The following is a 24,723-nucleotide window of genomic DNA, read 5'->3' on the forward strand; positions in this document are numbered from 1 at the left end:
TGACAGTAGTCGAACATTCCAACAGTCGTTTAATGAACAAAGTAAGAGCATATGGACTATCAGAACAATTGTGTGATTGGATTGAGGAGTTCCTAGATAACAGGACGCAGCATGTCATTCTCAATGGAGAGAAGTCTTCCGAAGTAAGAGTGATTTCAGGTGTGCCGCAGGGGAGTGTCATAGGACCGTTGCTATTCACAATATACATAAATGACCTGGTGCATGACATCGGAAGTTCACTGAGGCTTTTTGCAGATGATGCTGTGGTGTATCGAGAGGTTGTAACAATGGAAAATTGTACTGAAATGCAGGAGGATCTGCAGCGAATTGACGCATGGTGCAGGGAATGGCAATTGAATCTCAATGTAGACAAGTGTAATGTGCTGCGAATACACAGAAAGATAGATGCTTTATCATTTAGCTACAAAATAGCAGGTCAGCAACTGGAAGTAGTTAATACCATAAATTATCTGGGAGTACGCATTAGGAGTGATTTAAAATGGAATGATCATATAATGTTGATCGTCGGTAAAGCAGATGCCAGACTGAGATTCATTGGAAGAATCCTAAGGAAATGCAATCCGAAAACAAAGGAAGTAAGTTACAGTACGCTTGTTCGCCCACTGCTTAAATACTGCTCAGCAGTGTGGGATCCGTACCAGATAGGGTTGATACAAGACATAGAGAAGATCCAACGGAGAGCAGCGCGCTTCGTTACAGGATCATTTAGTAATCGCGAAGGCGTTACGGAGATGATAGATAAACTCCAGTGGAAGACTCTGCAGGAGAGACGCTCAGTAGCTCGGTACGGGCTTTTGTTGAAGTTTCGAGAACATACCTTCACCGAAGAGTCCAGCAGTATATTGCTCCCTCCTACGTATATCTCGCGAAGAGACCATGAGGATAAACTCAGAGAGATTAGAGCCCACACAGAGGCATACCGACAATCCTTCTTTCCACAAACAATACGAGACTGGAATAGAAGGGAGAATCGATAGAGGTACTCAAGGTACCCTCCGCCACACACCGTCAGGTGGCTTGCGGAGTATGGATGTAGATGTAGATGTAGATGTAGATGTAGATTGCAGGAGTCATAGCCGTGTGCGGCCGGCCGGTACGTGGAAGATGGGTCAGGTTTGCGCAACCTTGCTGCGATGGTGACAGGCGCCTCGCTCTACTACTCACCGTGCTTTTGTTCACTATCCGGTCTCCGTAGACAACCTGCAGTCGTCTGTGAATTCTGTGATGGTGTGATTTTTCGCCAAAAGGAACTCAATGTCAGGTCTCTGCTTGTAAATTCACCTCCATTTTGAAGACTACGTTCAGCGACGCCACATATTGGAACTTCATAAAACTATAGGATCTGAAGCCGGAATTCTACACAATGTCGCAGAACAAATTCCGAATTTTTTGAACCGAAACTGTCTGAGAAAAAAGTGAGTTGCATTATTTGTTGAAAGCCCCACGCAATTTTGAGGCACGAACTTCTGACGTGAAATCTGTACTCTGGGGTAAATAAACTGTCCAGTAATACCGGTTTGTTGAACTAGATCCTCATATTCAGTTTCAGTGTTGCGTCTTTCTGAGGTATTAAATTTAATGGCTTGGCACACATAAAACTGCCACTATACATTGACTTTTGTACAAGCTGCAACACGCTTACATGAAAGCTTTTATCCTTTTAAGGGGCTCTGGAAAGGCTCAAAATCATGAAAAGTTCAATTTTTGCTTTTTTGCGTTTTCTGAATCAGCAGACTATTACCTTTTAATAGATATATAATTTATTCAATTCCGAAGACTACAACTACTTTTAAATTTTTTTTGAAATGTGTTCTACATGGGCGTGACCCACTGTGGCGCTGTTAAACTGCTGTCAAATGGTGTTATTATTAACGTCCGTGTTCATCAGGTACATTTTAGTGATGTGAGATTAAGTATGTGTTGTGGCTAACCTGTGATGGTTCAATATGTATCGCTGGTGTGATTGTCGATTGTTTCATGTTTATTTACTCTGTCGTTATCTCGAAAATATTCGTAATTAATTCTGTTTCTTGAGTCTCTGTTTTGTTGAAGTATAATAATGAGTAAAAGTAAAGTTATTAGAAATCCTCTGAAGGCTTTTAAGAAAAGGAGAAATGTTGGAAAGCCAAAGGTATGTGTTATTACTGTAAATAATAACATTCTAACATGGTACGAGCGATGCTTGCTTTAGACAAGGAACGCCTTCGGGCTGCAGACAGGGCTGTATAGAGTCTAGAAATACAAGCAAGAGTAAACAGGAGGAGGAACAAGAGGAAGCTGGAGGAGGAGTTTGCAGAGGATGAAGATAATCCATCCTATGGACCTGGAATGCACTAAAAAGTTAATCCAATCTTTGTCGCTCGATTCCCAAAACTTTTATTTTCTCATACTAATTACATGTTTTCTAAGGATCTTCCAAACATATTTGTTTCAAACTTTCAGTAAATGTTACACAGTACCTTCTGCATAATTTAACACAGCCTTTTTCCAAAAAACTGTATATTTTTGAATATATAAATAAAAAATTGCAAAAAAAGTTGTGAATTTTCATTACAATTGAAAAAAAAAATCATCTTTAATAACTGAACTAAAATTTTGTAAAATCCCTGTGTTAAATTGTAGCCCATATTCCAATAAATAATCTGTAAGAAGTTCAACTTCCTACCTCAAATGCTTTGTGAGGAAAGATGTAATTTATAAGCGTTATTTTAACATTGCAAGTATAGGGCGTTCCGGAGCCCCTTAAGGTGGCGCCCGTGTCTCACTTGGACACTGACTATGCCAGTTCGCGAGTGAGATCTGGCTCCGTCTCGAATGTGTTAAGCAACGTACGAGAAACGTAGGTATAAAACACCGTTACATGCTCGTCACGAAATTAAAGGTAAGGGCTTTTTAAGACGTATCTGGCGACTTTATGGTGCGGAGGTAAGCGCAAGAGTAAATATCGTCACGACTTGCAGCCTGCGACGTTTTTCCTCAATTATTGATCGGAGCAAAACACAGCTCCCAGGCTAGCAATTATGTGGGAGTGCGGAGGCGCTCTTACGCCAGCACTCGGTCCGTAGGCTGGTCCGGCAAAAAGCGCCTATCAGAGCCGGTGCCGTGTGAAATCCCGCGCCGGCCCAGGGAAGGCCTTGGAGCCTGCTGATGGATGGCGCAGCCGGATCTGCCCTGCGACAGGTGTCCCGCCGCTGCGCGCTGGAATTTTTCTGATCGCTAATAACTGCCGGCAAAAACCGCAGCAATCCTCCCAGCTCCGTCTGTCGGGTGATTCCTCCGAGGTATAGACTTCCCATCTGCCTGCGCAAGCCGGAGTTTCACTGACGCGCAGCCTCTCCGTCAGTGCTAGTGGCTGCCACAGACTTAGCTTACCGAACGATTGACTTAATTCGTTACTTGCTTAGTAAATAGTACATATTTCGGCGGAGGAACCGAAGTCAGACTCAGCTTACCGAAGGATTGACTTAATTCGTTACTTGCTTAGTAAATAGTACATATTTCGGCGGAGGAACCGAAGTCAGCTGTAATTGTATACTGAACTAATTCAGTGGAGAAAGTAGAAAATTTATGCCGGACCAGGAGTCCAACCCGGATTTCCTGCTTTACTGAGCTGCCGCCTTAACCGCTTCGGTCATCTGAGCACGCAGTCTATCTCACCCAAATTCTAAACCACTAAGTAGCATCCCTGTCCATTTACCTCGTTTGCTTGTAGCCTTTCCTGTATTCCCACACAAGGTTTTGACACTTTCGTGCTTCTGCACTGAGTATACCTTAGCAGCCCAAGCTTACAGGTATACTGTATGTATGTGTCGTGTCCGTTCTGTTGGACACGTGTAACAGAACAGACACCACACTTATATAATGTGAAAAGTAAATTTTTATGTGCGACAGTAGACTTTGGTAACACACTCTACTGGTAAACAGCCATCGTATCACCTGCGTGGTGGAAAGGTATAGTGAAGCTTCGACGAGTGTTGTACTTACCAATTCTCCAGACGATAATGACTATGACACCTGTCGAAACTATTTGTGAATAAATCTGTCTAGATCGTTCAACATATTTCTATAATTTGCAATGTTTTTTCGCCTACTGCAATCACTGGATCAAAACTTAAAACTTGTAAAACAACGTTCAGTGTCAATATCAATAAAAACCTACACCGGCCGTTGTGGCCGACCGGTTCTAGGTGCTTCGATCTGGAACCGCGCGACTGCTACGGTCGCAGGTTCGAATCCTGCCTCGGGCATGGATGTGTGTGATGTCCTCAGGTTAGTTAGGTTTAAGTAGTTCTAAGTTCTAGGGGACTGATGACCTCAAATGTTAGGTCCCATAGTGCCCAGAGCCATTTGAACCATTTGTAAAAAACCTACACCTGATGGGAGTCTCACATTCATCTGTTTTCACAGATTTATATGTTACGCTAGACTTTCATTTAATGTTGGCAGTAGCCAAACTGAGATCATAAATAAGATACTATATTAAACGATCTAGATGACTTTATTTACAAAATGTCCACAACGATCTCGTTCAGGCAAATTATTTCCTTCTGTAATAATTTGTCGAAAAGTCGCTGTACCAAAACACTACCACCTGATTTGAGTTTTCAGAACTTTTCTTCAAAATAGTGTATAGCTTCCCTGTATTTACCGCTATTTAGGTGGAAAGTGGCGTAAGCCATTGAGTATCCCAGTATTATGAAAGCCACGGGTTGCAATAAAATAGCAGCTGTAGAGGTAGAAGGCTTGAAAAATGGCTCAGTATTCAGGCTTTTCAGTCTTATCAATCAGATATATTGTGAAGGCCATTGGCTCGAGGATTTGTTAAAATCATTCTAATGCTATTATCTACGAAACAATACACCGAAATATTATCATAAAACAGTTAGTTAATACTTCACATGCCAGGGGTTTTATGTAGGATTGTATTCAGAAAGAAAGATAATTTAGGAAGGAAGGTCATTTGGAATGCAGGAATTCATGTGTGAACATGAGAGGACAAAGAATCAGACACTTTAACAAGGATATAAACCTGTCTTGTGGATCAGCAAAAGGTATTTGTTGGAGTTGACCACATTATCTCTTGATGACTTTGAAAAATGCTGGGGACGACTGGAATGGTGGAAGACTGACGAAGGTGCTGTACACAAGATGAAACATGGTTGTAAGGAGTGGCGATGAAGAAATGGATGAGACAAAGTGGATGAGGTGATAGACAAGGGTGTTGTTTGTCACCAGCGCTTTTCAGTTTTTACAATAAGAGACTAACAAAGCATTGCGGAAGTCTATACGTTTGTTAGAAAGAGTAGACGACAATCAGATATTCAAATGTTGACGCTGTATTTGTAAAATCACGAAATATTGCACAGCAGAGAGGCAGACAAGGTCGGTTTGGAATACTGGATAGCATTAATTTATGAGAAAGAGAATCGAAAGAGAGGGAAAAAGAGTATAGAATTAGTAACCAGACTGTCTGAACATGAATGCAGCTGAAGGTTGCTGAGTTATGGTTCCACATTTGCTGAGCGTGTTCTAATTGAGGGCCATAACTACAAAGCACCACTTGGTAAACAAAGGCCAAGAACTTTGTGAAAGGCCTGGAAGTAAACGTACATCTGGTCCACAGTCCTGATTAAATATTCAATGACCAAACACAACTAAATATTTGCTCTCTTCGAACCTCCACTTAATCCTTGCAGTTTTTTCCACGCTTCTAACACTGAGCTCCGATCTTTTTCTCCATTTTCCTTGTACTTTTTATTTTCTATCTTTTACTTAAGTCTCTGTTTCTGTATCACCTTTCATATGTAATTCTTCTTCAAGTTAGTTTTCAGTACCCTTGTATGTGCTATTTTATTTTATTGAGATTCTAAATTTTATGTAAACTGTTAAACAGGTACTGGTTTTTCGGGTTTACTGTTAACTTTTTTCTGGTTTGTACCTTTTACATTCCTTTACTGTGTAACAGTTTTAATTGCATTATCACTGCGCTGTCAAAGAGGACTTTTACTCTATGTTCTTGTCTAACTCTTAATATGAGCCATGTTTTTCAATGTTGTTCACGAATATTGTACCCTCGTTGATAATGCTTGTTAAAGTCTGATCATCATCTTGTAAACCGAAAAAAAAATGAATTAATACTTAATACAAAAATTTTGAGCTTTAATTTAAAATCATCCAGAGATTTCGTGAAAAAGTCATTGTAAGGAAAGACTTACAAACAAGTAAAATCTTTTACCTACTTAGGAAGTTAGGTGACAGGAAATGGGAACAGAGAGAAGAAAATAAGAAGGATGTCAGTGGGCAATGGAACTTTTGATAAAGTGAATGGTTTGTAGACAGGTAAAAACAGAACGATACAAAAAGAGATTCACGAATTGTTACGTATGGAATAAAGTATTATAAGGCAATCAAAAACTGAGGAAAGAAGTTGGAAGGTTTTGAAATGCGGTTGCAGATAAAAGTGCTTAAAGTGAAATGGATCGACAGGATATTTCCAAGAACAGAATAGGAAACTAGTGAGAGAAAAAGCAATGAGGAAAATTTGTTGGATGGGGCATACATTGCTAAGAAATCGCTGCAACGAACTATCATAGACGAAGACATTACAGGGCAGAGAGGTAGAGAAGGTCGGCTTGGAATGCTGGATAGCATTAAAATAGATGATGCTAGCCACAGAAGGAAACTGGAGAAGATAAACTGGGGATCTTCCTAGAAAAGATCAAATGTGGCGATGTCTGTACGTGTCCTGCTTTGAAGTTTCAGTGCTGGCATACAGCTGTGTCCGTCTAGTCAGGGCCGTATTTAAGATCTGTAAACGCCTCGGCTGAATCGGTGGTGGGAGACGAACCAGTGTAAAATTTCTGATAACTGGCCAGAGAATACAGAATTTTGCAGAAAGTTTCAAATTAAAAGCCTACAACGCAGCTTTTGAGGCTTACTGATTAATGGTATGTAATTTTACTATACAATGTACGATTTAATATACTGACCAAACTAAGAAAAAACTGGAAAAGAACTTTCTTTCGGTTCCTCTGCTTTTAAACTGCTTTATCTTTCTATGGCGATTAGTTTGCATTTTATGGCAGCCGGTAATAATTAATTATGCATAAAAAATTTTTATAAGTCTTATTACAATGGTAGCCTTACTTCGCTGTTACAGTGTTGTTATTCGCCTATAATTATGGTTGGTTCAAATGGCTCTGAGCACTATGGGACTTAACATCTATGTTCATCAGTCCCCTAAAACTTAGAACTACTTAAACCTAACTAACCTAAGGACATCACACAACACCCAGTCATCAGGAGGCAGAGAAAATCCCTGACTCCGGCGGGAATCGAACCCGGGAACCCGGACGCGGGAAGCGAGAAAGCTACCACACGTCCACGAGCGTCGGACTATAATTATGGGATCTGCTGTCACTGCAGTTGGTCAAAATTAAAAAGAAATCACATTTGTCACCTAGTTGTTTGCTCACAGCGATGAGTCATGTCCAGTCCACGCTCTAGATAATCGACATACATGTTGCAAATGCACTTTTCGTGTACGGTTAGGGACAAACAGCCTTCCTATTTTGTAATAGTACTGCGTTGCTTTCGGATCCGCGTCTTCAAACCTCCGCACTATTTACGACAGTCCAATGCACGAACTAATGTTGGCTGTTCATCTTTTTTTTTTTTTTTTTTTTTTACAAAATGGTATACTCAGGTTATTTTAGTACGTATGTCCCTGTGGGTACATTAATCAGAAACTTTTTACCCTGCAATAAATCCCTATTGGAAGCCTGGTTTAATTAACAAAGCATTGAAGCTATAGATTCTGCCGCGGAAACCATACCCCCGTGGCTAATTAGCACTAACATGCTCCACTAGGTCCACGTCAACAAGATGCAGGAGCTCACAAAACTGTAATGGTGCTTGTAAATCGGTACGTGACAGCTTTTCTTATTCGCAAATACCGATCAATAATTTTTTTAAGTCACCAGCCTACATACGGAAGATGCTTTGGATGACAGTAAGGTACTCCTGATAGCAAAAACCAGAAATAATACCCTTGGTTATAATGAATCAGTTGACTGTTTGCCAGACGAGATCTTACGACGTATTCAACGTTTCCCACAACACCTCGTCAACGAATACAGTTGTCTGAAAATGGTTTTACCCAGCTTCGAGAAACTAAAACAAAATATACATCCGAGCTTGGATGAAATGTTTGTAAGAAAATCAGCTTTCCACGAAGCAGGACTGACCACAAATTACCAAGAATCCGTCAACCATTCTTTTAAATGTCCTAGCGATTTTGTCAGTTTTAGTGCAATGTGTTTGGCCAGAAAATTTGACGCAACGGAATGGGGGAATTAACATGTGAAGGCTGGCTTAATTCGTATCAGGGTTCACTGAAAATGTTAGCCAAATGAGCTGATAGAGAGTAATTATTTGTATATCTCTGCGAGTTATATGAGGGGCTGGAGCACAGACTTAATATTGTATTTTAAACTTTTGGTGCGGATCCCTAGGCTACAAGCAGTCCACTGAGCTATAACCCGTATCACTGATACCGATCTGCAGTAATATTCTGGAACATACACCGAATTCGAATATTGTGAAAGACCTCGAAGAAGATGATCTATTGATACAAAGGCAACACGGACTGTGAAGCGAAGCGGAATCTTCATTCACACGAAGCAATGAGCGCTATGGACCTCTAGTTGATTCCATATTTCTAGATTTTCGAAAGGCTTTGGACGTCGTTCCTCACAAGTAACTTCTGGTCAAACTGTGTGCCTACTGAGTATCTTCTCAGTTGTGCGTCTGGACTCGCGATTTCCTGTCAGAAAGGTCGCAGTTCATAGTCACTGACGGGCAGCCAGTGAATACTGTCACTCACCGTCTAGTTGTCGTCAGAAGATCGTAACTAATTGCAAAGTGATTTGAGAAAGAAGTTTTACGTATAAAAAAAGAAATTTTGCGTGTAAAACTGTGAGAGGTTCTCCACGTGAATAATAAAAAGTTCCGTTACCTTTTGGCTGCACGAAAAATCACACAAATTTAAAGGTTGTTCATTCAGCCATATACCTAGGGACTATAATTACGAACGACTTCCATTGGAACCATCAGACAGAACCAAAGACGGCGAATTACTGGCAGAACAATCAGAAGATGCAACTACTGAAGAGACAGCCTCTTGTAGAGTACTGCTACGTGTTATGGGATTCATACTCGATAGGATTATCGGAGGACATCGCAAAATTTCAAATATGGGTAGTCCTTTATGTATTATCGCGAAATAGGGAAGAGAGTGCCATGAATGTGATAGCTACCTGGAGCGGCCATCATTAACAAAGCAATTTAATTCTAAAACATGCAAAAAATAACATATGCCCATACTTGTAAACGTTTCTCACATGTGCGCTTCTTGGTTCCAACAAATCGTGATCTGTGATTGGTTTCATAATGTCTTACTCTGCGTCACAGCATCGTTTTTAAGTTTGTTGACGCTTTTTCCATCGTAATTTCTGTGTTTTGCAAAGTGATTTAGAAAATAAGTCTGTAAGGTCAGAAAACTGTTCAGTTCCACTAAACAATACAGCATAGAACATGGCATCTGCAACTGTATGAGAACAGCAAGATGGTGTAACTTTTGGGTTACGAACAAGGTGCAAAAATTACGTTTTTCTATATTTCAAAGCAGCTGCAAGCCGTTCAACGAACGTGAATTCATGACTAACTACGTAACAACCTAATAGCCAAAACTGTATCCACAACACAACCGCAATCGCAATAGTATGACACTAACATACATAAGTTCAGTTTTTTGTATTTGTTTACTAACAGCCACTGATACAGTTACGGATGACATGCTAAATGAGCAAGAAACGGCAACAACAACACGGAAACTGCGCTGAAAACAGCGGCAACAAACTTAAAGACCATACTGTGACATAAAGTAAATTATATATTAGGAAACTGTACACAGAACACAATATATAGAACCAAACAGTACAGTGGTAATAATGTTTCGCACTGCTTGTAAGTATGCTGTTTTTTTCATGTTTCGTAACTAAAGAATCCACTGCTGATGGCGATATTGTCGCTGAAATTAGTTTGAGAATAAATAAACAAGAAACAAACGTGTTTTGCATCGAGATGGACCCACAGTCGCGTATTGTTATCAAAACTATGGTCCTTCTCGTTGCGACGAGATATTTTCACGAAACTTCCATCACCAATTTTCCCCTTCCAATGTGAAACTAGTTTGAGAATAAATAAATAAAAAACAAAAGTGTTTTGCATCGAGATGGACCCATAGTCGCGTATTGTTATCAAAACTATGGTCCTTCTCGTTGAGCCGGCCGCAGTGGTCTCGCGGTTCTAGGCGCGCAGTCCGGAACCGCGCGACTGCTACGGTCGCAGGTTCGAATCCTGCCTCGGGCATGGATGTGTGTGATGTCCTTAGGTTAGTTAGGTTTAAGTAGTTCTAAGTTCTCGGGGACTGATGACCACAGCTGTTAAGTCCCATAGTGCTCAGAGCAATTTTTGAACCTTCTCGTTGCGACGAGATATTTTCACGAAACTACAATCACCAATTTCCCCCTTCGAATGTGAATACATTTCGTTCATTTCCACCAGGATAGAGAGAAGTGAGCATCGCAATAAATAAGAGAAATCAGCATCAGAGATTCAGGTGTTCGTTTTTATCGACGTGCTTTACAAGAGTTGAACGCTCTAGAAAAACCCTGAAATTGGTGCAACGAACACCATGCCAAGTACCTACGCTTGAACTGTGAGGTATTCAAGTAAATGTCGGTACAGATAAAGGCTGAAGCCTAGATAGCTCGCACGTAAATGCTCCCCTGCGTCAAGCGGTCAGAAGTTATTCTAAAAGCGACAACGCCCAGCGTCTGGACTGAAGCCATAAACTGCAGCTCGGCCGCGTCTTCCTCTCACAACCACTATACAATCGCGATCTTGAGCGCCCCCCCCCCCCCCCCCGCCCCTTTTCCAGCACGGCTGCGTCGTCAGCTCACCAGACGTTCGGCTGTTCGCTGGATCGTGGTTTCACCATTACAGCGATTCTGTTAAGCGGCGGCGCGTCTTGTAATAAGCGCGCGGCGCTCGTCGATTATAGGCGATTATCGGCAGCCGGGAAACTCCCCGTGAAACGCGCAGATTGGCGAGTTTACTCGCAACACCCGGCGCGTCCCGCTGCGATCCGCCGCATGCCGCCCCCGGGCCCTGCAACAACAGCAACGCCGCACCGGCTCTCTACAACAGCTATCCACTGCGTCGGTCGCGATTGCTTCCGTCTGCGCAGGCGCGCCGAAGGAGATCTTCCGTCACGTGGAGCCATGTGCGGTTGTAAGTAGGCTGTTCAGGTTTTTATATTGGTAACGCCATGTAGCGCTCTAATTGAAAATCACTTACTGTGCTGTGTGAAGGCAGTGGTTGGTTTGCATTGTTGGAGTAATATTCGCCGTTGTAGTGTTGGGCAGTTGGCTGTTAACAGCGCGTAGCGTTGCGCAGTTGGAGGTGAGCCTCCAGCAGTGGTGGATGTGGGGAGAGAAATGGCGGAGTTTTGAGAGCGGATGATCTGGACGTGTGTCCATCAGAGACACAGTAAATCTGTAAGGCTGGATGTAATGAACTACTATATATATTATGACTTTTGAACACTTTTAAGGTAAATACATTGTTTGTTCTCTATCAAAATCTTTTATTTGCTGACTATGCGTATCAGTAATTAGTGCCTTCAGTAGTTTGAATCTTTTATTTAGCTGGCAGTAGTGGCGCTCGTTGTATTGCAGTAGTTCGAGTAACGAAGATTTTTGTGAGGTAAGTGATTTGTGAAAGATATAGGTTAATGTTAGTTGCGTCGGTCGCGATTGCTTCCGTCTGCGCAGGCGCGCCGAAGGAGATCTTCCGTCACGTGGAGCCAGGTGCGGTTGTAAGTAGGCTGTTCAGGTTTTTATATTGGTAACGCCATGTAGCGCTCTATATGAAAATCTCTTACTGTGCTGTGTGAAGGCAGTGGTTGGTTTGCATTGTTGGAGTAATATTCGCCGTTGTAGTGTTGGGCAATTGGTTGTTAACAGCGCGTAGCGTTGCGCAGTTGGGAGGTGAGCCGCCAGCGGTGGTGGATATGGGGAGAGAAATGGCGGAGTTTTGAGAGCGGATGATCTGGACGTGTGTCAATCAGAGACACAGTAAATCTGTAAGGCTGGATGTAATGAACTACTATATATATTATGACTTTTGAACACTTTTAAGGTAAATACATTGTTTGTTCTCTATCAAAATCTTTTATTTGCTGACTATGCGTATCAGTAATTAGTGCCTTCAGTAGTTTGAATCTTTTATTTAGCTGGCAGTAGTGGCGCTCGTTGTATTGCAGTAGTTCGAGTAACGAAGATTTTTGTGAGGTAAGTGATTTGTGAAAGATATAGGTTAATGTTAGTCAGGGCCATTATTTGTAGGGATTACTGAAAGTCAGACTGCGTTGCGCTAGAAATATTGTGTGTCAGTTTAGTGTTGATAAGGATAGGTAAAGAGCGAATTGTCTGGGTACGTTCAGTTCTGCTCAGCTGTTTGAAAATCAAATAATGTAAGAGGTTTATCTGCATAGTAATTCAATAATTTTTCTAAGGGGACGTTTCATATGTCGACCCTTAGCCGAGGATACCTCACTGGAATCTTCTGATTTTTTTCTTGTAGTTTCTGTAATTAGTGTAGCTATTGTTTATTGATAGCGCGTAATTATAGAGAGAATTTCCTTTGTAGCTGTAGTTTTTCATTGTTGTACAGTAAAACAGTTGTGGCATGCATGTAGATTTGCACCAAGTCTTTCGCAGCTGCGGAAGGAAACGTCCCGTCGACAACGAGGTCATTAGAAACGGAGTGCAAGCTCAGGTGAGGGAAGGATGGGGAAGGAAATCGGCCGTGCCCTTTCAAAGGAACCATCCCGGCATTTGCCTGAAGCGATTTAGGGAAATCACGGAAACCTAAATCAGGATGGCCGGAGACGGGATTGAACCGTCATCCTCCCGAATGCGAGTCCAGTGTGCTAACCACTGCGCCACCTCGCTCGGTTTTCGCAGCTGCGCTTGCAATTACCTAGATATTATTTTCAGTGCTATGTTGATGTGTTTTCTTATTTTGCTCTTCAAATTGTGCTTTTCTGTGTTATCGTGTCAAATATTGTGATAATAATGGCGTGTGAAAAACGTAACACTAGGCTCCAAAGTAAACTGAGAAATAATAGTCACGACGAGCGTAGCTTATCAGCTCCACTGTGTAGTGAATTAACAGACATTCGAAGTAGTAATTTGGTAATTGTGCATAGGGAAATGGAGCGGGCGGCAAATAATGGTGTAGACAGTGAAACAATTAGTGAACAGGGAATCGTTATCGATCGATCGGTCGGCAACAGCTCGCCTCAAAAATCCGAAATGACAGGACACAATCTCACAAATAATGTAGATTCAGGTTTTGGGTCCTCACCGTTTTCTCAAATAAGTCAAGACACATTTTCTGCTTGTCAAAATGTGAATGTTGGCGGTGCAAATGCACTGCCGAAAAGCATAGAAGGACAGATTCCAGACACAGATATATTATTATTGCAATTAATGCAACAAATGAAACAAAATCAGAGACAAACACACCTACAGTTAAACACAACGTAACAAAATCTTCAAAAGTTAGACACAGTGGAACAAATCTTCAAAATTCATAATATACACTCCTGGAAATTGAAATAAGAACACCGTGAATTCATTGTCCCAGGAAGGGGAAACTTTATTGACACATTCCTGGGGTCAGATACATCACATGATCACACTGACAGAACCACAGGCACATAGACACAGGCAACAGAGCATGCACAATGTCGGCACTAGTACAGTGTATATCCACCTTTCGCAGCAATGCAGGCTGCTATTCTCCCATGGAGACGATCGTAGAGATGCTGGATGTAGTCCTGTGGAACGGCTTGCCATGCCATTTCCACCTGGCGCCTCAGTTGGAGCAGCGTTCGTGCTGGACGTGCAGACCGCGTGAGACGACGCTTCATCCAGTCCCAAACATGCTCAATGGGGGACAGATCCGGAGATCTTGCTGGCCAGGGTAGTTGACTTACACCTTCTAGAGCACGTTGGGTGGCACGGGATACATGCGGACGTGCATTGTCCTGTTGGAACAGCTTGTTCCCTTGCCGGTCTAGGAATGGTAGAACGATGGGTTCGATGACGGTTTGGATGTACCGTGCACTATTCAGTGTCCCCTCGACGATCACCAGTGGTGTACGGCCAGTGTAGGAGATCGCTCCCCACACCATGATGCCGGGTGTTGGCCCTGTGTGCCTCGGTCGTATGCAGTCCTGATTGTGGCGCTCACCTGCACGGCGCCAAACACGCATACGACCATCATTGGCACCAAGGCAGAAGCGACTCTCATCGCTGAAGACGACACGTCTCCATTCGCCCCTCCATTCACGCCTGTCGCGACACCACTGGAGGCGGGCTGCACGATGTTGGGGCGTGAGCGGAAGACGGCCTAACGGTGTGCGGGACCGTAGCCCAGCTTCATGGAGACGGTTGCGAATGGTCCTCGCCGATACCCCAGGAGCAACAGTGTCCCTAATTTGCTGGGAAGTGGCGGTGCGGTCCCCTACGGCACTGCGTAGGATCCTACGGTCTTGGCGTGCATCCGTGCGTCGCTGCGGTCCGGTCCCAGATCGACGGGCACGTGCACCTTCCGCCGACCACTGGCGACAACATCGATGTACTGTGGAGACCTCACGCCAAACGTGTTGAGCAATTCGGCGGTACGTCCACCCGGCCTCCCGCATGCCCACTATACGCCCTCGATCAAAGTCCGTCAACTGCACATACGGTTCACGTCCACGCTGTCGCGGCATGCTACCAGTGTTAAAGACTGCGATGGAGCTTCGTATGCCACGGCAAACTGGCTGACACTGACGGCGGCGGTGCACAAATGCTGCGCAGCTAGCGCCATTCGACGGCCAACTCCGCGGTTCCTGGTGTGTCCGCTGTGCCGTGCGTGTGATCATTGCTTGTACAGCCCTCTCGCAGTGTCCGGAGCAAGTATGGTGGGTCTGACACACCGGTGTCAATGTGTTCTTTTTTCCATTTCCAGGAGTGTATATAGCAGTTGATGACATCCAGCCTTACAAATTTACTGTGTCTCTAATGGACACACGTCCAGATCATCCGCTCTCAAAACTCCGCCATTTCTCTCCCCACATCCACCATTGCTGGCGGCTCACCTCCAACTGCGCAACGCTACGCGCTGTTAACAGCCAACTGCCCAACACTACAACGGCGAATATTACTCCACCAATGCAAACCAACCACAGCCTTCACACAGCGCAGTCAGTGATTTTCATATAGAGCGCTTCATGGCGTTACCAACATAAAAACCTAAACAGCCTACTTACACGGTGACAAGCCAAAGAGACTCGTACACCTGCCTAATATCGTATAGGGCCCCAGCCAGCATGCAGAAGTGGCGCAACACGATGTGGCATGGACTCGACTAATAGGCTACCTGAAGTAGTGCTTGACGGAATTGACACCATGAATCCTGCAGGGTTGTCCACAAATCTGTAAGAGTATCAGAGGGTGGAGATCTCTTCTGAACAGCACGTTGAAAGGCATCCCAGATATACTCAATAACGTTCATGTCTGAGAAGTCTGGTGGCCAGTGGAAGTGTTTAAACTCAGAAGAATTCCCTGGAGCCAATCTGTATCAATTCAGGACGTGAGGGGTGTCGTACTGTCCCGCTCAAATTGCCCAAGTCCGTCGAAATGCACAATGGATATGAATGGATGCAGGTTATCACACAGGATTCTTACGTACGTGTCATCTGCCAGAGTCGTATCTAGACGTATCATGGGTCCCATATCACACCAACTGCACACACCCCACAGCATTACAGAGCCTGCACCAGCTTGAAAAGCTGACATGCTGGGTCCATGGATTCATGGGGTTGTCTCCATACCTGTATACGTCCATCCGCTCGATAGAATTTGAAACGAGACTCATCCGACAAGACAATATGTTTCCAGTCATCACCAGTCCAATATCGGTGTTGACGGTCCCAGGCTAAAGGCGCTTCGCCTCCGAAAGCCCATATCGATGAATGGTTCGGACGCTGACACTTGTTGATGGCCCAGCATTGAAATCTGCAGCAGTTTGCTGAAGGGTTACATTTCTGTGAAGCTGAACGATTCTCTTCAGTCGTCGTTGGTGCCGTTGTTGCAGGATCTTTTCCCAGCCGCAGGGATGTCCGAGATTTGATGTGTTACGGGATTCCTGATATTCTCGGTACAGTCTTGCAATGGTCGTACGGGAAAATTCCCACTTCATTGCTAGCTCGGATATGCTGTGTCTAATCGCTCATGAGCCGTCTATAACGAAACGTTCAAAGTCACTTAAATGTTGATAACCTGCCAATGGAGTAGCAGTAACCGATCTAACAACTGCGCCAGACACTTGTTGTCTTATATAGGCGTTGTCGACAGTGAAGCCGTATTTTTCCTGAAACTTCCTGGCAGATTAAAACTGTGTGCCCGACCGAGACTCGAACTCGGGACCTTTGCCTTTCACGTGCAAGTTCTCTACCATCTGAGCTACCGAAGCACGACTCACGCCCGGTACTCTCAGCTTTACTTCTGCCAGTACCTCGTCTCCTACCTTCCAAACTTTACAGAAGCTCTCCTGCGATCCTGGTAGATGGTAGAGCACTTGCCCGCGAAAGGCAAAGGTCCCGAGTTCCAGTCTCGGTCGGGCACACAGTTTTAATCTGCCAGGAAGTTTCATATCAGCGCACACTCCGCTGCAGAGTGAAAATCTCATTCTGGAAACATCCCCCAGGCTGTGGCTAAGCCATGTCTCCGCAATATCCCTTCTTTCAGGAGTGTTAGTTCTGCAAGGTTCGCAGGAGAGCTCCTGTAAAGTTTGGAAGGTAGGAGACGAGGTACTGGCAGAAGTAAAGCTGTGAGTACCGGGCGTGAGTCGTGCTTTGGTAGCTCAGATGGTAGAGCACTTGCCCACGAAAGGCAAAGGTCCCGAGTTCGAGTCTCGGTCGGGCACACAGTTTTAATCTGCCAGGAAGTTTCATATCAGCGCACACTCCGCTGCAGAGTGAAAATCTCATTCTCGTATTTTGCCTGTTTACATATCTCTGTATTTGAATACGCGAGCCTATACCAGTTTCTTTGGCACTTCAGTGTACATTGAACTTGCTTGTTCACCGGTTACGATATTCCAAAATAGAGGAGATCAGCTGTTTTTTGTTTTTTTTTAATTTGATCTAAATTTTCTTTACGAAATGTACAAAGCTTGTTTTACGACAGTAGTTATCGAGATAGCTTCTAAGAGCCTTTGAAAGTGTTCCGAATCCCAAATAAATTCCATGTAATGTATGAGAGATTCAAGACATATAGAACGTACTCGGGGAACATACAACAATTCCACTTTCTTTTTTTTTTTTCTTTGAGTCTTGAGTTTTGGCTTGATGCGGCCCACCACGAACTCCTCTCCTGTGCCTACCATTACATCTCAGAGTAGAACTTGTAATCTACGTCCTCAATTATTTTCTGGATGTATTCCAATCTCTGTCTTCCTCTACATTTTTTTCCCTCTTCAGCTCCTCTACATTTTTCTCCCTCTTCAGCTCCCTCTAGTACAATATAAGTCATTTTCTGATGCTTTAACAAACTTCCTGTCATCCTGTCTCTTCTCCTTATCAGTGTTTTCCGCATATCACTTTCCTTCTTCGAAGTACTGATTGAACAGTAGGGGCGAAAGACTACATCCCTGTCTTGCACCCTTTTCAATCCGAGCACTTGGTTCTTGGTCGTCCACTCTTATTATTCCCTCTTGGCTCTTCCCGTATTGTATATTACCCGTCTCCCCCTATAGCTTACTCCTCTTTTTCTCAGAATTTCGAACATCCACATAAAAGTCTATTAAGACAAATAAGTTGTATTACAACGTGTATTGCTTAATCTTCTAAAATTCAAATGGCTCTAAGCACTATGGGACTTAACATCTGAGGCCATCACTCCCCTAGACTTAGAACTGCTTAAACCTAACTAACCTAAGGACATCACACACATCCATGTCCGAGGCAGGATTCGAACCTGCGTCCGTAGCAGCAGCGCGGTTGACTGAAGCGCCTAGAACCGCTCGGCCACGGCGGGCGGTTCTCCATATGATAATTAACTCAAAAAATCTGCTGTACAGTCATACACACCACTTACAACTTTAGTGTTACATATTTCTTTTCTTAATATGATATTGCCATTACGAAAGTTCTGTATATGTATACATGCACGTTTTAATTCCTAAAAAAATCTTTCTCTCTCTTTTTCTAGGAATTGAAACGTGCGGAATGATGTTTAAATGACTCCGACGCCTGGTAGAAAACTGTATTTCCAGTTACGGTATTAAAAAAGTGTTGATAAGGTCATAAACTAACAAGTCAGGAGGCTTCCCTAAATTACTTCAGTCAGCTTTAGGTACGACTCATTCAACGAGGTCACTTCCAGTAAACAATCCCGCGACACTGCTTCGTCTTAGCCGCTGCCGGAGGAATAATTCCTGGAACTAAGGCGTAGAAAAATTTCCGTTACCATTCCCAATAAGTTGCGGAAATTTTTCTACACCCCATAAAGGGACAGTCACGGAGTTCAACAGCATCCACTATGGATAAAATTTACATTCCCGGAACTGTTTCACTTTGAGGCGTAAGTCTGCGTTCCCGCCGTTCGCGCCCCCACAGCCGGCCGCCCCACACCGCCGGCACGCCGCCATTTCCGCCCCCGACACCTCCTCGGGCGGCCGGTCTGGCGGTCGCCCCTCCTTATTGAAAGGCGCGCTGCGCTGCAGCGGCCGCAGGTGCGCGCCGCCATGCATCACGGCGCCGCCTAATGAAATGTAAATAAATGCATAAATAACGGCAGGCGGCGAGAAGCAGACGGCCGGTGCAGCGCCGGTGCTCGCTCCCAGAACCGCCCCCCAGCGCCAGGGTGGGCAGCCGTAGACCAAGAAACACTCTCCGCCCAGATTCCCGACCAGCGCGAGCGAGAGGTGCAAAACTTGCGGCAGGGCACACAGATGGAGGCGACAAAATCAAATTTTGTTGTCATTATACAGGGTGGTGCAAATAAAAGTGGCCTGGAGAACAGAGTTCCAGGGTACTAACAAAACACAGTACTAACCTAACTAATAGCAGATGTTGAAAAATGGTTCAAATGGCTCTGAGCACTATGGGACTTAACATCTGAGGTCATCAGTCCCCTAGAACTTAGAACTACTTAAACCTAACTAACCTAAGGACATCACACACATCCATGCCCGAGGCGGGATTCGAACCTGCGACCGTATCGGTCACGTGGTTCCAGACTGAAGCGCCTAGAACCGCTCGGCCACCACGGCCGGCTCAGATGTTGAAAGCGACCACCATTCATCTCTTGGCACTTTCGCGCCATGGTCAGCAAGTTGCTGAAGGCCGATCGAAGCTGGACTGCTAGAATGGCTGCAGTCTCATCCGAAAAGTTCTGCTCCAGTAACAGCATTGTTCCAATACACCTTGAGGGCTCCCCACACAAAGTAATTGCATACAGACACATCAGGTGACCTGTGTTGCCTGCTAGCGCCGCGACGAGACTGAACTCTGCTAACAACTCTGTCAAGCATGAATTTCGTGTAAATGTGCTACAAGGTACGGCCGGCTATTCAAACGGTTCAAATGGCTCTAAGCACTATGGGACTTAACATCTGAGGTCATCAGTCCCGTAGACTTAGAACTACTTAAACCTAACTAACCTAAGGACATCACACACTTCCATGCCCGAGGCAGGATTCGAACCTGTGACCGTAGCAGCAGCGCGGCTCCAGACTGAAGCACCTAGAACCGCTCGGACACAGCGGCCGGCTCTGGCCGGCTGTATGGGCAGTTGCTCCATGCTGTTGGAAGAAACACTAGGTCTTCTCCTCCTCCGTTAGTGCTGCAGCAAACGGTCAAGGTCACTTTTATTTACCCTACCCTGTATTAGTACATTATTTTACCGTTGTTCGTACATGTTGTCAGTGGCACATGTTTTCAGAAAAATTGAAAATTCGAGAGATTTTAGATCAGTTGAGGGAGACATTAGAGAGTGCTGACATGAGAACTGTCAGAACTGAAACAGGACCCATTCTCTGCAGCTTCTACACCACTAGAGCAATTAATATGGAAATGAACTTCCTCATTGATTCTACCGTCACTGTGGTTATATTGTGAGTAAAGCCTTGTGGGTTGCTTAACACATTACTTTATTTATAACGTCGTCTTATCTGCTGCCATCATCAAATCTGTAATTAAGATTATAGGAACATCACAATGAGAAGTATTAGTAATACATTACCAGGTTACCAAAAACGAAAACTTGAAACATTAAGAAATTTTAAAAAGTTCACTCACGAAAACTAAGAATCCGCAAAACAATATTTAGTGTCAATCAATAAAAGCAATGCCGAAGTTTTTTTTTCCTTTAGTATATATATATATATATATATATATACAATATGTACAACAATATGTACAACGACACCATTATTTTTCACTCTCAGTGGCATACTTTCACAATATGTCAAGTTTCCTAGTTCCGGCCTTCCTGAATTATCTTCAGGAGTATGAAGTGGCAGCATTTGAACCCGTTTTTGTGCTAAGGTCATTCTTAATATGCAATAATGAATGATATTTTTTCTTCTCGCGATTTAATTGTGTATATTATCGTTTCTTGTGAACATATGCGGTTATTTACAACAGAGTTCAAATTCAGATGGTTCAAATGGCTCTGAGAACTATGGGACTTAACTTCTGAGGTCATCAGTCCCCTAGAACGTAGAACTACATAAACCTAAATAACCTAAGGACATCACACACATCCATGCCCGAAGCAGGATTCGAACCTGCGACCGTAGCGGTCGCGCGGTTCCAGACTGAAGCGCCTAGAACCGCTCGGCCACCCTGGCCGGCACAACAGACTTCATGAGGGTCTACATGTACTGTGAAGCAGTAGCCAAAATGTTAGCTCCTTACACAGATATTTACAAGATGATCGTGGGTGAGCACCACATATTATTCTTACAGCGTTTTTCAGAAGTAAAAAAGTTTCTTTCTTAAATATGAACTGCTCCACAGTATTGTTCCATAAGACGATATTGAATGAAAATAGGCGATTACAGAATGAAACTACGTATACTCACTGACTCATCTCTCCCCAAAATTTGCAAATATGGCTGAACTGTTTAAGGAGTTCAAACACGTGTTTTCCGGTTTAAATTCTCATCAATAAGCATACCGAAAAAGTCTGAAGTTCCATCCTAGCTTTAAGAAAAGGAGAAATGTTGGAAAGCCAAAGGTATGTGTTATTACTGTAAATAATAACATTCTAACATGGTACGAGCGATGCTTGCTTTAGACAAGGAACGCCTTCGGGCTGCAGACACGGCTGTAAAGAGTCTAGAAATACAAGCAAGAGTAAACAGGAGGAGGAACAAGAGGAAGCTGGAGGAGGAGTTTGCAGAGGATGAAGATAATCCATCCTATGGACCTGGAATGCACTAAAAAGTTAATCCAATCTTTGTCGCTCGATTCCCAAAACTTTTATTTTCTCATACTAATTACATGTTTTCTAAGGATCTTCCAAACATATTTGTTTCAAACTTTCAGTAAATGTTACCGGTAAAGAATAAAGCTGTTTGTGTACTGCTGGTGGCTATAAAAACGCTTTTCTGCCAATATTTAACAGCTGTAGCAAGTTACCTACATAAGGTAATAATTTGCTTTCTTGTCTTGAGCATCATCAGAGAACACATCATCAAACAGAGTTCAACTGCATTTATCAACCCAAAGGTAATTTCTGCGACCAAACTACAGAAGAAAAATAAGATTTCCACATCATTTTGCCTATTAGAATCCTTAGAATATCTGCACTGAAATCGCTACAGACTACTAGTTGATTGTTAGTGCTTGACAAACAGCATAATAAGGCAAATATGCGCCTCACAAACTTCAAAATTTTACACTGGGGATCTGTATATAGTCAAAAGTGAACTACTTTCTGCAAGAACCTCTCTCGTTTAGAGATGTTAGAGAATTATACCAGGCAATGAGGATTTTGACCCAGAGACGTATATAACGCAGTCGTCGATCGGGCATATTGTAGTTTGTCCATACAATGTACACGTTCAGCAGACAAGACTTTAGGAGACTGGGAATAACAGGAATGAAATTATTTCTGTTGTGCTGGGTGGAATGTTTGTTAAATTAGGAAAATATGTGGTGGGAGATTGACTAATGTGAAGATGTAATGCAAGAAGGAAGCGAGAGGTAAGAGGTGGGAGGACGAGGGGAAGGAGGAGTGACTTCTGCTCATCTTGTTGATAGCAATTGCCACAGGAAGAAAAGTTTTAAGTAGCCAAAGTAAAGCTACATTTCTCCTTCCTGATCGGAATGATGTACTGTAAAGTTCGTGTTAGGACAGGTAGCTAGCTGTGCGCTGCATGGTACGTTTGCTGCCGCCATCACAGTTGATGTTGAGGTAGAAGTCGCCTGGATAACGTCCTGTTAACATTGTAAGTAGGCTGTTTAGATTTTTATATTGGTAATGCCACGTAGCGCTCTGTATGAAAATCACTGGCTGTGCTGTGTGCAGTCTGTGGCTAGTTTGCATTGTTGTCTACCATTGTAGTGTTGGGCAGCGGCAGCTGGATGTGAACAGCGCGTAGCGTTGCACAGTTAGAGGTGAGCCGCCAGCAGTGGTGGATGTGTGGAAGGAAATGGCGGAGTTTTGAAATTACATATATTATGACTTTTGATGATATTAAGGTAAATACATTGTTTGTTCTCTATTAATATCTTTCATTTACTAACTATGCCTATCAGAGTAGTTCCAGTAACGAAGATTTTTGTGAGGTAAGTGATTTGTGAAAGGTATAGGTTAATGTTAGTCAGGGCCATTCTTTTGCAGGGATCTTTGATAGTCAGATTGCGTTGCGCTAAATAATATTGTGTGTCAGGATAAGCACAGTCGTGTAAAAATTGTTCTAAGGGGACGTTTCAACATTGCATTAAATTTTACATTGACGCTCGTATACAGGGTGTCTCAAACCTTTTGGGTGAAATTGAAACAGATGATACAGGGTTCACAACAGACTATATATAAATAGGGGATGTTCGGAAATGCATATCTTTTGTGTGTTATGGACTTGCATGGCGTACACCACATAACAACATCGTAGCTCCTAGTAACTGTTCAAAGTAATGACCACTAGTCTCAATGCATGGACGGAAACGGCGCATGCTGTTCTACCGCACTCTCTCAAAGATCCTTAGTGTCTGCTGCAGCAGGTGACAGACAGCTTGCAAGCAGGTCTTCAGCCTTCACGGGGTTTCATACATCAACGTCTTGATGTGCCCCAGAGGAAAAATGTGAAGATGTCTGAGACCCGGTGACCGCGCTAGCAATTGAAAGGGACCTCCCCTTCCAATCCAACGACAAGAATACTCGTACTGAAACCGCATCCTTTCGAGGACAACTATGAGTATACTCTCCAAGAACTGTTGCAGTACATCTCGCAGAAACACCAATGAAACGGGGAGACACTAAACATTGGTAAGGCCCTCTTAGATGATCTTGGATAAAGCCCGCCCATATGTTCACAGAGAATAGTTGCTAGTGGTCACCGATGTGGGTGGCGTGGAGATTGTCCTCACTCATGACATGGCTGTTGCGGCTGTCGAAATCACCATCACGAGGTCTCATCTGTGAACAATACAGATTGCACTACTGCACTGCAGTGGCTAGCCCACTGGTAGAATTGAGTGCTAGGCTCAAAAGTAGTTGATCACACTGCTAAGGTTAAAAAATGGTTCAATTGGCTCTATGGGACTTAGAGTGTTGTGACTTGGCAAGACAACCAAGCCACTCTGAGGAAGCCGAAAGGCACGCGTTTAAGCTCACGCAGGCTGGCGTGAGGTCTGGAACAGTTATAGGAGTTGAGTCTAGTAAAAAAAGGTACGTAGCTTCTGGAATACTTAACTTTAATCCACAATTGGTGAACATCGGTCTGACGGTACATGCATCATAAGATAAATAGCAAATGATAATGGCGCCTTGCTAGGTCGTAGCAAATGACGTAGCTGAAGGCTATGCTAACTATCGTCTCGGCAAATGAGAGCGTAATTTGTCAGTGAACCATCGCTAGCAAAGTCGGCTGTACAACTGGAGCGAGTGCTAGGAAGACTCTTTAGACCTGCCGTGTGGCGGCGCTCGGTCTACAATCACTGATAGTGGCAACACGCGGGTCCGACGTATACTAACGGACCGCGGCCGATTTAAAGGCTACCACCTAGCAAGTGTGGTGTCTGGCGGTGACACCACATAGAGGTCATCAGTCCCCTAGAACTTAGAACTACTTAAACCTAACCTACCTAAGGACACCACACACACATCCATGCCCGAGGCAGGATTCGAACAGGCGACCGTAGCGGTCGCGCGGTTCGAGACTGCAGAGCCTAGAACCGCTCGACCACTCCGGTCGGCACAGTGCTAAGGGTGTAATATCTTTTCCTCCAGTAGTCTCCATACTGCATCATACGAAGTATGCATTTCACGGGCAAGTTGGCGGATTCTT

The sequence above is a fragment of the Schistocerca cancellata genome, chromosome 9 (assembly GCF_023864275.1).
Source record: "Schistocerca cancellata isolate TAMUIC-IGC-003103 chromosome 9, iqSchCanc2.1, whole genome shotgun sequence".
In the NCBI taxonomy this organism is placed as follows: domain Eukaryota; kingdom Metazoa; phylum Arthropoda; class Insecta; order Orthoptera; family Acrididae; genus Schistocerca; species Schistocerca cancellata.